Consider the following 5,894-nt stretch of genomic DNA (forward strand, 5'->3'; position numbering starts at 1 on the left):
GCCAAAAGCATTCCCATGCTCTTCACTACTTACATTTTGAAGTAAAAGAACTGGAAATGTTCTCATCTAGATTTCAAGATGGACATATGATTTGCTGTTTCTTCTATGCTAGACAAGAGATCACAAACCAAAAACCTTCTTCCTCTTTGTCACAGAAGTTTTGTAACCAAACCTGATAGGTTTGAATCTCAATGAATGCAAAACCCCAAATAAACATGGCCAAAAATACCAGTGGAGAACAATCTGTTACCTCTAGCAGATGAGAACACAGGAGTCATTTCAAAGCGATGCTTTCCTTGAAGAAAGGAATCCTAGAAGTTTTATCCAAGAAACTAAAATGCTCTCACATAGGAAGGTTCTTTGGGGTGAGACACATTCCAAAGCATGTTCAATTAGAGCACCTCCACAAGAACACGGAGTTTAAGGTCAGACTTAGATATAGCAGACATAGTTAGGAGAATAATTAGCTCAGGGTCATGTAGCCTATGTTCCAACAATAAAATGGCAGACAGGAATAATTTGAGTATAGTCTGCTTTCATAATAAATACGGTGGACAGAAATTCCTCTAAGCACATTTAAAGTGCAATAATATGAAATTAGTACTCAAGGTGTCTGTCTCAAGTAGATAAAATCATTCTACCTTTGAATCATCTCTCCCCCAAATCCATCCCTGGCAACAATTGGCAACCCCTCCCCCCTTTATAATTCTTTAAGATCAATAGCGTTTCAGAGCCTGGCATATTTCTCATTGTGGAATGACGTGCTGTAATTTGTATATTGTTGCAAATGAAAACAAGTCTATTTTCAAGGCAAAGTAGTATGTTATGGTGCAAACCTACTGTGTGTTCGTTATCTATGCATCAGTTGGCTCAATTCAAGAGCCAAGGGAAGGACACTTCATGTTCATCAAAGGAAAATTCCACCAAGATCTAAATTCTAAACATCTATTTCCAAATGCAAGGTTACCCACATTCATGAAATAAACATTAGTAAACATTAAATTACACATAGAACCACACACATTATTTTATTAACATGAGTGGGGGCTGCTGGCTCCATCTTGGGCACAGCCAGCAAAAGCGAGCTGGGTGGCATCCCCTGGTCTCCATCATCTGGCCCATAGTTCCGCCTGCCTTCCTGAAGAGGCCTGCAGCACCCTAGGGACATCCATGTCCATCTGGGGCACAGCCAGTAGAGATCAGCAATGTGCTGTTCACTGAGCTTCACTGTAAGGCCAATGTCTTTGTCTGCCTCCCCAAGAAGTCAGCCTGACAACTGGAACGTTCAGCCAACACCAAGGACAATGAAATAGCTAGAGACCAGCATAGGAACACATCAACAACAGCCAGAGCCATATGGCCCCAGGAAACACAGCTATTCTACCACAGCAAGCCTTAGATATCCTAACACAGCTGAAACACAAGAAGAGACCTTAAATCCAATATGATAAAGTCCTTTAAAGAGGAAATGAATACCTTAAAGAGGTAGAGGAAAATATAACTAGAGAGGTGAAGAAAATGAATAAATCTGTTCAATACCTAAACTTGGACATAGAGGCAATAAAGAAAATACAAAGTAAGGGAATCCTGGATATGCAAAACCAATTCTGAACATCTATGTTCCAAATGCAAGGGTATCCGCATTCAAAAAAAAGGAATGTTACTAAAGCTTAAATCACACATAGAACCCCAACACCCAACTCTCATTACTAAACAGGGAAATAGTGAAAATAACAGAGGCGATGCATTAAATGGTCCTCAGAGATAGCTACAGGACATTTCACCCAAACTCACAACACGCTCTTCTCAGCACCTCAGAGACCCTTTTCAAAATTGATCACAAAGCAAACCTCAAATGATATAAGAAAATTGAAATAACCCCTAGTATCTTGTCAGACTACCATGGATTAAAGCTGGAGTTCAACAACAACTGGAAGCCTATAAACTCAAGGAAAATTAGCAGCTCTCCTGAGTGACCACTGGGTCTGGGAAGAAATAAAGAAATGAAGACTTGCTAGAATTCAATGAAAATGAAGGTACAACATACTCAAACATATGGGATAGTGAAAGCAGTGCTAAGAGGAAAGATCACAGCATTGTCTTCATAAAGAGAATGGAGAGAGCTCATACTAACAACTTAAAAACACAGCTAAAACCTCTCTTATAAAAAAGAAACAAAAACACACCCAAGAGGAAAATAAGGAATAAAATAATCAAACTCAGGGCTAAAAATCAATAAATTAGAAACAAAGAGAATAATAGAAAGTCTCAGTGAAACCAAGAGCTGTTCCTTTGAGAAAATCAATGAGAGAGCCAAACTAACTTCAAAGTCCAAATTTGTCCTGCCTACAGGATATGCAAGGATAAAGATAGAATAGAGATTGAGGGAAGAGACAACTGATGACTGCTCCAGCTTCAATCTCATCCCACAGCAGGGAGACAACTCCTGATACTATTGCTGATACTTTGCTATGCTTGCAGACAAGAGGCTACCATAACTCCTCTGAGAGGTTCCATCCAGCACCTAGTGGAAACAGATGTAGAGACCCTCAGCCAAACATGAGACAGAGCTCCAGACTCTTGTGGATGAGTAGGGATAGGATTGAGGAAGTCAGAGAGGTCAAGGACATCACAAGAAGATCTACAGAGCCAACTAACCTAGGTCCATAGGGGCTCACAGAGACTGAACCAACAACCAAAGACCATGCAGAGGCTGGACCTAGGCTGTCTCTACTTATATAGCAAATGTGCAGCTTGGTCTTCATGTGGGTCCCCTAACAATTGGAGCAGGAGTGGCAATGGTGTGTGTGTGTGGGAGGGGTATCTTTGACTCTGTTGCCTGTCTTTGGATCCCTTTCCTGAGGCCAAACTACCTTGTTTGGCCTTAGTGGGAGAGGATGAACTTACTCCTGCTGAGCCTTCGTGTGCCAGGGGTGGTTGGTACCTGTGGGTGCCTTACTCCTGTCTGAGGAAAAGGGTAGGAGAGAAGAGGGAAGGGGTTGAGAGAGTAGGACTGGGAAAAAGAGTGGAATTACTGCAATAGGCATGTAAAGTGAATGAAGAGAGAGAGAGAGAGAGAGAGAGAGAGAGAGAGAGAGAGAGAGAGGAAAAGAATAGAGAAAGAGAGAAAGGAATAGAGAAAGAGAGAAAAAGAGAGAGAAGGAAGGAAAAGAAAGAAAGAAAGAAAGAAAGAAAGGAAGGAAGGAAGAAAGGAAGAAAAAGAAAGAAAGAGAAAAACCCCAAGGGTCAGGTCTCAAAATCACAGTGTTTTGTCACACAAGAAATATTTATGGCCTGAAAAGTTGTGTGTACCTATTCCACATGTCTCCAAGTCTTGGAAAGATAATCTAATATATCCAAAACTGCATACAACTGATGCATATTTCCTATTAAACATGGTACTTTGACACAGTACTGAGAATGCTTTTCTCCATTGTGAAATAGTTTGTTAACTACTGTTTTCTAACTGTAGAAATAGAATGGCAGCATACGTACTCATAGTCACATTTATTTATGTAGGATGGGTCACATAGCACAAATACATTCCAGGGCTGAGACTTATGAGAACAAAACCCCTGCTATACAGTCATGTGATATGAATACAAGATCAGCACATTTCATCCTCTTAAATTTAATTATCCATTTAATCTAATTACACGTATACTTTGTACAGTAAACATATCCCCCACCACAGTCCTGTTCCTTTCCCTCTCCTCCCTCCCTCACTCCTCTTCTACTCCCTCCTCCATTCCTCCCTCCTCCCTTTCTTACTCCTCACCTCCTCCTTCCTCCTTTCCTCCCTCCTTCCTTCCTCCCTCCTCCCTTTCTTACTCCTCCCTTCCTCACTCCTCTGTCCCTTACTCCTCCCTTCTCACTCCTCCCCTTCTCACTCCTCCCCTCCTTGCTCCTCCTTTCTCTCACTTTCCTCATTTATTGCCATTCATTTATTCCCCTTAATTCACTTCTAATGTCATTTAATAGACACATTGATGATTCTCTGTAACCTAAGAAAATCTAGGAGCCACAAATGTGAGAAAACACATTTGTCGGAGACTAGCCAAACTCATTAAATACAATTATCCTCAGTTGTATCTGTTTCCTTGTAAGTGACATAACTTTATTCTGTATGTTTGAAAAAAGTCCCTTGTGGCCACACATACCCGTCTTTTATTCAGTCCTTTATTTCTGGAAACCACAAGAAGCATTCAGATTCCAGATCAGCAGTTTGTGCCGGCTCCGCTTTTCAAATGATCCAGAATCTGACAACTTCTAGTCCCCCTTATTGCCACCCTTGTCTCTGCCAACCTCTTTCCCGACATAATTTTTGTAAAAGCCTTTTCGATTTAACTCCGTTCAGGCTCTGGAGTGACCCTGTTGAATTATGAGAGCACTTGCTCCTCTATTGTTCATTACTCTATTAATGATTTTCTGACTCCGTCATATGTTTACAAAAATACATCACAGGCCCCATCACCTGGCTTCTTCCTTTTTTATCACCAAAATAAAATGTAAAAAGGTAAAACAAAAACTAATGCACCAACACACCAGAGTTGATCAAAATCAAGGAGCGCTACAGAGAAGGCACAAAAATATAGACTCACTCATTCCCGCACTCAGTAGACCATAAATACACTACATGGAAGCCATAATATATGCAATGGACCTGAAGAAGACCTGTGCGGGCACTCTGTATGCTGCATCAGTTTCTGGGAGTTCATATGAGCAGTGATTATTGTGATTTAGAGGGCCTTGTTCCATTGGTGCCTTTAATTCCCTTCTTACACTGTTTCTCTCTCCTCTTCTGGAGGGGACTCTGAGCCCTGAGGGGAGGGGTTTGATGGAGACATCCTAGTTAGGGTGGAGTGTTCAGAGGTACTGGATGATCCAGTAGGTGACAAAAAATGGGACATTGTGGATCTGCTCCCCCGTTCATTGGTGGTTTCATTTGTTTTCTAAATACATGGCCTTTACTTCTTCCAGATCAAAGATTTTGGGAAGAATCACATAAAGAAGAAGAATCAAGTTTTACAACCTAAAAATATTTACTTACTAAAAGTATGTTACTACTTTTAGTAAACTACACAAACGTATAAGGAGACAAATATGTACATATCTGACCTGCCTATCAGTCAGGCCAGATCCTGCAGAGAGATTCTGTAGTATGACCTCATTCATCTGTGAGGACAGAGCAGTCCTTGTTTGGACATTCCACCATCTCATCCTGCTTGAGGCACTCTTCACCTCTCGATGGCTTCCTTCTATGAGTGTGCATGTCTAGTTGTCTGCTTCTCAGACACTTATATTCCCCATCTCCCGGCCATTGCAGGAGGGCTGGGGCCAGGAAAATGACTGATTCAACCCATTCTTTATGGAGGGTTTCCTGGTGTCCTTCTTCTGTCATCATATCTGGAATCAGAGGAGCTCCCATAGCCTCTCCCTCCCCCACATCTTGCTGAAGTAAAGTTTTGATTAAAAATAACAACAACAACAACAACAACACAACAACGACAACAACAACACAAAATTCTGCTATTCTCCAGAAGGAACCAGTTATGAAAGACAGATTTCATCTCCATGGGGACTGATTCTGGATGTTCAATACTTGACCATTTGAGATATAAACCATCTTTCCTCCAGTTGCCCACTTCCTAGCGACTGAGTGCTGATTTAATTTAGATCACTGTCTTCAGGTTTTAATCTTGTGAATAGACACTATGACCAAGGCAACCCTTATAATGTAGCAACGTTTAATTGGGGCTGGCTTACAGGTTCAGAGGTTCAGTCCATTATCATCAAGGCAAGAGCATGGCAGTGTCCAGGCAGGTATGATACATGCAGACCTGAGAGTTCTACATCTTCATCTGAAGGCTGCTAGAATACTGACTTCAGGCAGC

At 41.3% G+C, this 5,894-nt stretch overlaps 1 pseudogene; it reads right to left on the reverse strand.

Moving 5' to 3' along the window:
• Positions 1-5,297: 5,297 nt before the first annotated feature.
• LOC116913899 lies at positions 5,298-5,626 on the reverse strand (annotated as a pseudogene).
• Between the last annotated feature and the right edge of the window lie 268 nt (positions 5,627-5,894).

The sequence above is a fragment of the Rattus rattus genome, chromosome 12 (assembly GCF_011064425.1).
Source record: "Rattus rattus isolate New Zealand chromosome 12, Rrattus_CSIRO_v1, whole genome shotgun sequence".
In the NCBI taxonomy this organism is placed as follows: domain Eukaryota; kingdom Metazoa; phylum Chordata; class Mammalia; order Rodentia; family Muridae; genus Rattus; species Rattus rattus.